Genomic DNA, 12,292 nt, shown 5'->3' with positions numbered 1-12,292 from the left:
CAACAATTCCATTCTGAGCCATTGGACCATTTTATTTCATCATTCTCAGGTACTGTTTTTCTACGTATTTTATCAGAATGACCCCTGACATGGATTTTCAGTTAGACTGTTTTACGTGGGAACTTTGAACATCATTTCTATTGTACTATCTAACAGCACCATCTAATGGTCATTGTTTCAATAAGTAAATGATATGCTCATTGGATCTACAGACTTACGATGCTGATTTTCTTAATAATTAACATTTTTGAAAAGAGCATTCTAGTATTACATTTGTTTCTTATATTTGAAAAGAAAATTACACTGAGAGTCATGTTTTCAGGATAAAAGTAGAGCATATTTTTATTGGCAAGCATGTTTGAGCACAAAAGACTAAAGAATACTCTGAAAGTGCAACGTTTTGTAGACAATTTTGAAGTGTAAAAGAGACATTTGAAGGAGGAAGGTTTAACGGTTGTCTCTAAAATGTTTAATAATCATCAAATGATTATATTGTCACACCAAGTTATTAAGCTATGTATGTTCTTATTTTCAAGAGGTGTGTTATCTTCTTACCGACTTGGTTTGAGGGAGTTTGTTTTAAATTTCATATGTGCCTGGTGGGTACCTCCCACGCCTTTCTCTCCAACGTGTTTTGAGGGAGAATGTTTAGAATTTCATAGGTGCCGTGTGTTTTAAAATTTGGGAGTTTGTTTTAAATTTTAAAAGAGACATTTGAAGGAGGAAGGTTAATCTTAAAATTGGTTGTCTCTAAAATGTTTAATAATCATCAAATGATTATATAGTCACACCTATTTATTAAGCTATGTATTTTATATGTGCCGTGTGGGTACCTCCCACGCCTTTCTCTCCATCTTGCTTTACGGGAGAATGACAAAGTTTCATGTGGTACCTCCACATCTTGCACGCATCTCTTGCTTCTTTAATGTTATGTCCACTTTTTGCGTGCATGCATCTCTTGCTTCCTTTATGTGGTACGATTCAGAAAAGGGGGTGGTGATGAACAGAGTGTCTGAATTAAGCAGACCACTCTTACCCAGTCCAAAGATCAGGGCTTTATCCATCACCGTTTTTTAGCTCACTGCACCATCCCAGCTCAGAACCTGGCTATATGCAAATTAGTCTGTCCCTGGCCCAGTGCATCATGGGAACAGGGCAGACCAAACTACCAAGCCAATTCTTCACCAGAAAGGAGACAAGCTTCCGGGGACCGGTTTCTGGCATTTCAGCCGTCTTCGGCCCGGCTTGCTTGAATCCTGATGGTGCAATGAGCAAGGGACTCACATCTGAGTATACCCTTCCACGCTTATGGTGGACAAAAACGATTCAGAAAAGGGGGTGGTGATGAACAGAGTGTCTGAATTAAGCAGACCACTCTTACCCAGTCCAAAGATCAGGGCTTTATCCATCACCGTTTTTTAGCTCACTGAAATGCCAGAAACCGGTCCCCGGTAGCTTGTCTCCTTTCTGGTGAAGAATTGACTTGGTAGTTTAGTCTGCCCTGTTCCCATGATGCACTGGGCCAGGGACAGACTGATTTGCATATAGCCAGGTTCTGAACTGGGATGGTGCAGTGAGATAAATAACGGTGATGGATCAAGCCCTGATCTTTGGACTGGGTAAGAGTGGTCTGCTTAATTCAGACGCTCTGTTCATCACCACCCCCTTTTCTGAATCGTTTTTGGCCACTATAGGTGTGGCAGGGTATACTCAGACATGAGTCCCTTTCTCACTGCACCATCAGGATTCAAGCAAGCCGGGCCGACGATGGCTGAAATGCCAGAAACCGGTCCCCGGTAGCTTGTCTCCTTTCTGGTGAAGAATTGACTTGGTAGTTTAGTCTGCCCTGTTCCCATGATGCACTGGGCCAGGGACAGACTGATTTGCATATAGCCAGGTTCTGAACTGGGATGGTGCAGTGAGATAAATAACGGTGATGGATCAAGCCCTGATCTTTGGACTGGGAAAGAGTTGTCTGCTTAATTCAGACGCTCTGTTCATCACCACCCCCTTTTCTGAATCGTTTTTGGCCACTATAGGTGTGGCAGGGTATACTCAGACATGAGTCCCTTTCTCACTGCACCATCAGGATTCAAGCAAGCCGGGCCGACGACGGCTGAAATGCCAGAAACCGTCCCCGGTAGCTTGTCTCCTTTCTGGTGAAGAATTGACTTGGTAGTTTAGTCTGCCCTGTTCCCATGATGCACTGGGCCAGGGACAGACTGATTTGCATATAGCCAGGTTCAGAACTGGGATGGTGCAGTGAGATAAATAACGGTGATGGATCAAGCCCTGATCTTTGGACTGGGTAAGAGTGGTCTGCTTAATTCAGACGCTCTGTTCATCACCACCCCCTTTTCTGAATCCTTTATGTGGTATGTACATTTTGCATGCATGCAATTTTTGCTTCCTTTATGTGGTATGTCCACATTTTGCATGCATGTTTTATTTCTTTTATGTGGTATTTGTCATCTATATTCTGCACTTGTTTTTCTTTTTCAATATTCAAGCTACCTTCGCTCTGGTCTGGCCAATCAGTGTGTCATGGTGGTTCTTGCTGTGTTAACTTTTTCTCTGCTGTGTCTTTGCGCCTTCTTTGCTGCGCAATTTTTTTTTTTTTCACTCTTTTTCTCATTTATTTCTCTTCAAGTGATCTTTGCACCGCTTGCTTTCATTTTTCTTCTCCTTTCTTTGTATCTCTTCCTTCTACGTTTTTCTCTTTAAGCTCACCTATTGTCTCCGTAAGAAGGGGGAAGAGGGGTTGTGTTGTTTCAACGTCCTTTTTGCGTGTTCAGAAAATGGTTTTACTGTATTTTACAGTTTAAGGATTTCACTCCACCTCTTCACTTGTTTTTAAATCTATTGAATATACAAATGTTCTTAATTATATTTTTATATTTGCTTAGTACTTTGTATTGTAACATCTTATAATTATATTGTGAAGTGTCATCTTTTCTTTGTTAAGAAGGGAGAAGATGTAGAGTGCTGCTCAGCCTGTGCACGTGTGTATGAATGTTGATTGCATGAATGTTCGAATGGTGTGTTGAATGTCAGTTGATGTTCGGGCTGAGCAGAGGTCATACTGCTCCTGGTGGGGTTCTCTAATTTATATCCTAAACTAAAATAAAGATCTACTTTCAACATACGACCTTGGCTTTCTGATTTATATCTGTTCTTTACAACCCGGTAACAAATTGCCATTTTCCACCAAGTACAGTAGGTCAAGATCTCCTGCAGTGTGGTGCTCTGATCCCTGCCTGCCCCCTTCTACAACTGGTTGGGCCATTACCCATGCTCTCAAGGCTCTCTGAAGCTCTGCCTTCCTGGTGCTTCACTTGAAGGGCACCCTTTTCTCTTCGCAGAATTCTTTGAGCTGCACCACCGTGTAAGCTTCAGGGTTGGCCAGCTCAAATTCCATCTAGCTAGGTAGGACCTTAGACGTTCGTAGAGAAAAAAAATGGGACTTGGCAAATAGGACTTTGAAAAAGAGCAACTAGTCACAGAGAATTAAAAAATAAAAATGCCAAATGGAGAGGGTAGACAAAAAGATTTTAGTGGAGTCAGGTGTAGGGTTGTGGTGTACACTGAGTCACTGTGGGGGGTTACACAAACACAAGTCCTAATCCCACCGCTTGATAGCCAATGTTAGAACCGGGGTCTCTAGTTGGCCGGCGTATGTACGTACCCAAGTACAAGTAGAGTCTGCGCTTCTGCCAGGGTAGCTTGGCACAGTGCAGGAAGGCTAAAATTCAGAGCCAATGTGTAAAGTATTTGTGCAACACACAACAATAGTGACACAGTGAAAGCACTCACAAAAGACACTACACCGATTTTATATGAAAATTAGGTTAACTTTATCTAAAAATCAGGCAAGAAAAAGGGATGCAACTCCATGTATATATATAGTCAATAATGGATCAGTAACAATGTCTTTGGAGACTGGAAAACAGTACTCTTCATTCAGGGAAAAACAGTTCCTCGAGTGCAATAGAATGTCCCTTGTTCACAATCGTTAGGAATTTGTACTTCCTTGGTAGAGCAGTTTTTTGCATTCAGGGCAACACAGGACTGAAATCCGCCTGGGCTCCCACTAGGGTCAATATGGTAATGCTTGGACCTGGGGACGGGGGCCAGTTGCCAAGTGAGCCCCACCAGTCCCCAGCTGCGTACTAATAGACAAAAGTGGTCTGTGGCAGGCCCGTTCTCGTGTACAGATTGACCCTGATAGTTTCATACAACTCCTGCCGATGCGCCCCCGTGTATGCCGGTATGCCAATAATTACAGGACCGGCCCGCTACCAACCATGCCCACAGTCTCAGTACTTAAGGAAACTTCGAACCCCCTTATGCTGAGACAGTCGGCTTGCAGTCCGCCCGACCGCCGCAGCTCTCTGGGCGTGGAAGCGTACCTATGTCAGTGGGTGTCCGCACTTGAGCGAGGACCCCTCCTCACTCCGGGGTTCTCAATCCCCGCTGGTGTCTCACGGACGGCAGGAGAGTTCTCCCTGTTTCCTGCGCAGCTTTCCTCTTCTGTTCGGTGCTCTGGGGTGTCCCGATGGGGTCTCCTTCGTCAATGATGATGCTTCGGGAGTACCGGTTGCCAGGCAATGCCCCGCGCTGGCGCCAATCCTAGCACGGCTTCTTCCCTTTTGTCAGTGGTGTAGGCAATGGCTTCCAGAGTCTCCCGGGCCACCGACGGTGCTTTCATAGGTGATCTTGGTGCACTCTCAATCTGGCCCACGGCGGTGAAGTTGGGGGCAGTTTTAGGGCGCTCTCGCTACGGTCCAGTGCTGATGTCGGTGGAAGGCAATTTAACCCGTGGATCACCCATGCCAGCAGTAGTGGGGGTCCCGAAGCCCAAACAGCGCCTCACCTCACAGTGCTACAGTCACGGCACTGTGCTTCTCAGCGCATTCCTGCCCCGGGTGGCGGCGGTGATTTTGCGCCCATACAGCACTCTCTTGCCACAGAACTTTGGTCCTTGCACAGCGCTTCTCCCTCCCAGTGCCTCACAGTTCAATTAGGGTCCCCAGTAACGTGCAGACACCTCGCTCAGCGCTGTAGTGAAAGACCAGTCTTTGTGGCATTGGCGATCCTCGCAACAGATGTCAGCTGTTCCCGGTCACATGTGTCTAGCGCCTTAAGGCAGTTTAAAAGCGCAGAGGCAGTTTGAAGAATGTTGGTGTTCCAAAGCGCAGTAGATTGTTATGCAAACAAGAATGGTATCAAAGAAAATAATGCAGGAAACTTTAAAAGAGTTGAGTACATTTAATTACTCTCTCAAATATGACCATTGTTCATCATGAATATATCTTATACATACACAAAGGCACTAGCGCCCGTCAGCAGTGGGAAAAGACCACAAAAAACAATTATTCATACATACATAAGACCAATACACAATCCAACAAATTAACATAACCCACATAAATAAAGCAAACGAGTGTCCCCTTATAAAGTCTAAGAGAACCAATCTAATGAAATCTGACCAGTGTGTCTAGGTATGGCTATTCGCTAAAGAGACCTAGCTCTAACACACAGCAATTCAATACATTTATAGTTTATACTGATTCCTCCAACTGAGTGTCGACACGACCACGTTTCAGCCTTATCTTAATTGGCCTCTTCAGGACAGTTTTATACACATTACTGTAAATAAAAACATCATAACACAATTACTTCTTCCCCTATCTAAACGCCAAGTGAGCCACACCGACAAAAGCGAGCAACCACCCGTGCTCGTGTGAGGTGCATCAAAGTCAGCCAAAAATAACCAAAGCTAGCTAGCCAAAAACGCCACAGACACACCAAGTTTCATGTATGACAAAAAACACATGCCCTAAGTGCAACAAATGAAAAAGTTGAGAGTACACAAATAAAGAGAGAGAGAGAGACTCTCCTCACCGGGATTTTGAACAAAGGACGAATAAAGCAGAGTGGAAGGAGAACACATAAGCTTCTCACCCTTACAAAGAAATCATGCAGATGTCACGCCATAAGTGGTGGCATAGTACACTTACATGAAGGGATCAGGAGGTAAACGAGATCCCGTCTAGGTGCTCGTCAGTCACTGTTAATCGTGACTTAAGCACTAGGGGAAAAAATGTGTAAACAAAAGAAGGCGACATCATTGAGTAACTGTCCCTCACAAGCGTCTGACCAATATAGTAAAACTAGAGCTCACAGGATTTCACAATGCAGGGGCAAATACAACAGTTACCTTCCTCACTCTTTGAGAGCCCTTCCCATTTAGTAGACGGAGCCTATCCCCATTTTCAACGTCAATGGTGGAGTTACCCGAGCCAAAAAAATTAAACCTAAATGAAAACACAAACCTAAAACTAAGTCAGGGAACGCTAAACAACTATAGCGGTTATCTTGCAAGTCAAATTAAATACTGCGAATCACTCGCACACTATACAAAAGACTTACTAGGTATCGGTTTTGAAAATGACCCAAATACTATGACCTTGCCATCTCACAGTAGACGTTAGCCTCCGCTGCTTCGAGTGAGCCCGTACGTGGCTCGGTCTTTAAACACAAATGCAGCTAGCTACTTCACCACAATACTCTCTACGCATGCGCGGGCAGATGCATAGAAAGAGAACTACGCCTTCCCGCATTCAAAGGCCCACTAGTTAGAAAGAAATCATGTACATCGATATGCTGCTCAAGGAGACCTTTACACCACCAGCCATGTGTAAATTATACTTCAACCAAAGTGTTCATATAAAAAAAAATGCTACAATCTCTAAAAAAAAGGAAACAATCCACAGATTAAAGCAGAACGAAAAAATGGCATACACTGACCCTCTGCCTGAACAATTAAACTGACAGAGTGTTGTAGGTCTAGTTGTTATGTTGGGCTTTCTTCCCATTGGTCACTCAGCACGCTCGAGCCTTAAAATGTGAATAGGTATTTTAGTGATGTCGCTCCGTCTCCGTTGAGTGTGGTTCCGTGACTCTGCGCAGTCACCACTTCTCGTGGCATGCTCTTATTATGGAGAATAAACCTTCCAGTGTACAGTAACGGTTCCTGTGATTTATTACCATATGTGTCACTACACAGAGCTAATATTGAAAGAAGGTGGTATGCACACCGTGTTTATCGTGATGTACTCATTTATATTTTTAAGCAAACTATAAAAATTGCGTGCGAAACTGGGCAGTGCTTCGCCCTTCGTGCACCGTTATAAAACAATGCATGTGGGGAGTGCGAAAATCACGCTCCACTCCCAGACGCACTGCATTAATGGATATCAAATCCAGCCAGTATTTCTCCGTTTAACCATGTTCACAAATTGTCCAGTTTAATCCACATTATTTTCCACATTTTCTTTGTGTTGTTCCATTTAATCCACATATATGACGTAGTGTATAAGGAATGCTTCCCATATTCGCGTGCGCCCATCCAGACTTCGTCGCAAATACGATCCAAGTATACAAGATGATTCAAAGCAGCATGTCTTTATTAAAAACCCAATGCATTTCGGGCTTCTTTCCAGCCCTTCGTCAGGGGTGACTGCAAGTTAACAACTACAGCATTACTAAAGTGTTCCATTTTAGATTATAATCACTGAAACCATTGTTACATCTTACATATATAGCCTTATGTGTTTAAGCCATCATTTCTAAGTGAAAAATCATCATTTCAAAGTAAACAAAACAATTAAATACTCAACCCCCGTTACCCTCGAAACATTATTCTTTCATCCCTCTGACCAACTAGAATGAAAACCAACGTTACTGCAACCTACGTTGCATTTGTTATCAGAGCTTTTCCTCACGCCGCGTTCTCTCTAATTACCTCTCCCACCCATCTGCCAAATTTCATTTTTGACTCGCCTTCTCCTTAAACTACACCTACTCAATCATAGTAACAGATAGGTGCTAATTCTCTCTTTCAACACATCAAGTTAACTTCTCTCCCGGCGGGACAGATTTTGCACATGCTCCGACACTCTGCAAGGCTTTTGTGCATTACACGCACTCCTTAATTGTTAACAGAATACAAATTAATGTAATGTTTCCCTTCCATAAAGGGAGATGTTGTAGGTCTAGTTGTTATGTTGGGCTTTCTTCCCATTGGTCACTCAGCACGCTCGAGCCATAGAATGTGAATAGGTATTTAAGTGACGTCACTCTGCGCAGTCACCACTTCTCGTGGCAAGCTCTTATTATTGAGAATAAACCTACCAGTGTACAGTAACGGTTCCTCTGATTTATTACCATATGTGCCACTACAATTGGCGACGAGGGCGGGAGTATTATTCAGAGCTTGCGGCGGGAACTTTCTTCAAGAAGCATTTTCTTCATTTTGAGGCAAATGATTAGTTTTCCTTTCAAATAAGGAAGCAGTCCGTATATGTAATTCTGCCTCTTTCCTTCTTATTGAGCTGAAAATAATTTTATTGTTCCAGCACATTTCCTTGATAATCCAGGCAAACCAGTAATGAAATTGAGAAACTGGTACATGGCTTTTGAGAATTATCTTGTTGCAATTAATGGCAAGAAATACGAGCCTGATCGCAAAAAAGCAATTCTTTTTGGTCTTCTTGGTTTTGCTGGGCAAGAAATGTTTTACAGCCTTCCAGAATACGAGCCTGAACCGGGACAGTTTATTCCCCTGGTTGAATTTCAGGAGGCCGTGAAAAGACTAGAGAAGCAGTTCGACGAACAAGAGAACATTATGGTTGGCAGACATCACTTTGCGATGAGGAAACAGTTGAGACAGAAAATGTAGAGGAGTTTATTGGGAGTTTGAGGGTGTTAGCCCCCAAATGTAGTTTTGGCGTATTAGTTGATGTATATATACGTGATCAATTTGTATTTCTCCGTTTCGAGCACAAAATTCAGGAGAGGCTGCTTGCTTGTAAAAATCCTACATTGCCTGAAGTCATCGATATTGCTAAGGGTATTGAACGTTCACTTGAGGGCAGAAAGGAACTAGCTAGAACAAATGAATCTTCAAGTTAAAATATTTTGTATGTTAATGACAAATGAAAAAAAGAATATAGTTCTAGTAATGTATACAGGTCAAATTTTAATTCTAATTCTTCCTATGTTGTTTGTTTTAGATGTGGTTCATATAACCACAAAGCAGATTCTTTGAATTGTCCAGCAATTGGAAAGAAATGCACCAGATGTCAAAAGGTAGGGCATTGTGCAAGCGTGTGTGGAAATTCTGGAAAAAAACACAATGTTAGAACTAAAATTAATATTGTTGATGACTTTAATGAGGATATGTGTTCCAATACTGTTTTAGCTCTAGGTGATTCAGACAAAGAGATTAAAGGTCCCTTAGGAGTCACTCATGTTGGAGAAGTTGAACTCAGTATTATGGCGGATTCTGGGTCTCCCATCATGATAATTTCCGACAGAAAGTATTTGAAGTATTGGCCTAATGTGGATCTGTTGCCCTCTGATGTAAACCCAAAGGCATTTGGGGAATTTGACATTAATATGTTTGGGTTTTTCGAAGAAGTGTTAAACATCAAGGGTAGATGCATAAAAACTAAAATATATGTAGCAGTACGTGGAAGAGATATAGTAGGATGGAGAGATCTTGCCAAATTGAAAATAATTCTCAAACCCGAATCAGATGATCCCATTGTATTAGATGAGGGTTTCATATCTCTTGTTTCTATTTCCTCAGAGTCCTGTAATGATTTAGCAGCAATTTTGAGTAAGTATAGTCCACTATTTTAAGATCGAATAGGGTGTGTGAAAGGTTTTGTACACAAAATCATTCTAAAGAAAAATGCTATTCCTATCAGACACAAAGTTAGGCCTGTACCGTTGTCGGTTCGTGATGAGTTACGAGTTTTATTGGATAAACTCATCAGTGAAGAAGTGATAGAACCGGCTGATTCAGCCGAATGGATTTCTGGGATCGTTTTAATAAAAAAAAAAGTGGAGAGTACCGTCTATGTGCCGATTTAAGGTCGTTGAATAGAAATATATTAGTGGATTGTTTTCCCCTTCCAAAAATCCAGGAGATATTAGCCAATACTGCTGGTTCTAAATATTTTTCTCTCATCGATCTTAAGTCGGCATACCACCAGGTTAAACTGGATGAGGATTCAAAGCTATTAACTACTTTCATCACATCACTAGGTGCTTACAGGTATGTTCGCTTACCATTCGGATTGGTATCTTCTGCAAGCGTTTTTCAGAAGCTAATGGAAAACATGTTCGGTGAAATCAAAGGAGTTCAAAAGTTCCAAGACGACATTTTGATTCATGCAGATACAGAAAGTAAGCACAATGTTATTTTAGAAACAGTGTTGAATAAGTTGCAAGAGAGAGGTATGACAGTGTCTAGAGACAAATGCAAATTTTTTAAAACAGAAGTGGAATATTTGGGACATGTTCTGAGCGCTGAGGGAATCAAACCCAAATTGAATTTGATAAAAGCTATTACCGATGCACCTAATCCTGAGAGTAAAGACTCATTGAGATCATTTTTAGGTCTCAGTAAGTATTACTCACGGTTTGGTTGAGCCTTTGAGGGTACTGTTACGCAAAGGCCAAAATGTTGAGTGGAAGGAACAGCAAGATATTGCATTTAAGGAGATTAAAGAAGCAATTGTGAAAGCTCCAATGTTGAAACCATACGATGCTAATGGAGTTAATATAATTACAGTTGACGCAAGTTCAGTGGGAATTGGTGCTGTGTTTACGCAATAAATTGGTAAGCACACTCACACTGTAGCTTTAATTTCACGCAGGTTGAACGACACAGAAAGGAATTACAGCACCATCGAGAGGGAGGCTCTTGCCTGTGTATGGGCTGTTGAAAAATTAAAAATGTATATTTGGGGTAAATAGTTTGAATTGATTACGACCATAAACCTCTCACCTTCATGTGTGACAGGTATGGCAAAGGCAATGGAAAAGCTTCAGCTAGGTTGGTGAGGTTATTGACTAAATTGCAGGAATTTAATTTTACAATCAAACACATTGCTGGTAAATCCAATATCAGAGCAGACTTGCTATCTCGCTTACCTACCGATAGTTCAGAGGTACAAAAAGAAGATGATACTGAATGTGTTGTGTCTAATATTGATATTGTCCAACAAGCAAACTTGATTGTTTCAGAAAAAGAATGGGTTGATGCCATGAGTAAAGATTCAGTTATGTTAAATGTTAAAAGGCACATGTCTACATCTTGGCCACCAGTTCAAAATCTTCCGTCTGATTTGAAAACATTTTTGCATGTTGCTACTGAGTTGAACATTTACTAAGGTTTTCTTAGAAGAGGAGATTTACTTGTTCTCCCCTTTACCATTAGAAGCAAATTAATTTCAGTGGCGCACAAATCACATTTAGGAGCTACAATGACAAAAAGAATACTTAAGGAACACTACTGGTGGCACGGGATGGACCTTGACGTCAATCTTTTTATTGAAAGATGTGATATTTGTATCAAATTTGACAAACATTGGAAGCTAAGGACTCAAGAAATGCAACTTGTATCGATACCCAACTCTGCGTGGTTCAAAATCGCAATAGACATGGCCGGACCATTTCAACTCCTCGGACAAGATTCCAGATTTTTAATTGCAGTGAGTGATTATCACTCAAAATGGATTTATCACAAGTTTGTCAGTACCATAGACTCGGATGCAGTCATAGACTTCCTTCGTTTTTTCTTTTCTATAGACGGGAATCCTCAAATCATCGTTACTGATACCGGGAAACAGCTAACTTCAAACAAAATTACCAACTTTTTCAATCTACATGGCGTCCGCCAAGAGAACACTCCATTGTACTTCCCAAGGTCAAATGGACAAATTGAGAGGGTCAATCGCTTCCTCAAAGTTGGAATTCAACTAGCTATAGCATCCAAATTACCAGTCAAAGACTTTGTGCAAGAAAGAGTTTTCTCTTACAATACCATGCCCAACAGCACCACAGGTTTTTCCCCTTTCTTTTTAATGAGAGGAAGAAGAGGTGACAAAGACATTGTTCCTAAGTTTGATATGTCAGAAGGCACTTTGCCTTCAGCTATTGTTGTTAATGACGAACAGTTACAGGTAAAAAAGACAGATAGTGGATTGTCAGTTAAAATCCAAGCAGTATCATGACAAGGTACACAGGGCCATTAACAAGGAGTTCAGCAAGGGCGATTGGGCTTTAGTCACTAAACCTTGTGGTCATCTCAAGGGAGATACTAAGGGGCATATTACCAAGGGCCATTATTGCCGCATTAGCGGGACTTTTTCCCGCTAATGCAGCGATAATTTCATCGCCCTATTGCCAAGTGGTCACTAACACCAGCTAACAACAG

The sequence above is a fragment of the Lissotriton vulgaris genome, chromosome 5 (genome assembly GCF_964263255.1).
Source record: "Lissotriton vulgaris chromosome 5, aLisVul1.2, whole genome shotgun sequence".
In the NCBI taxonomy this organism is placed as follows: Eukaryota; Metazoa; Chordata; class Amphibia; order Caudata; family Salamandridae; genus Lissotriton; species Lissotriton vulgaris.
Note: the sequence above shows the minus strand (reverse complement) of the source record.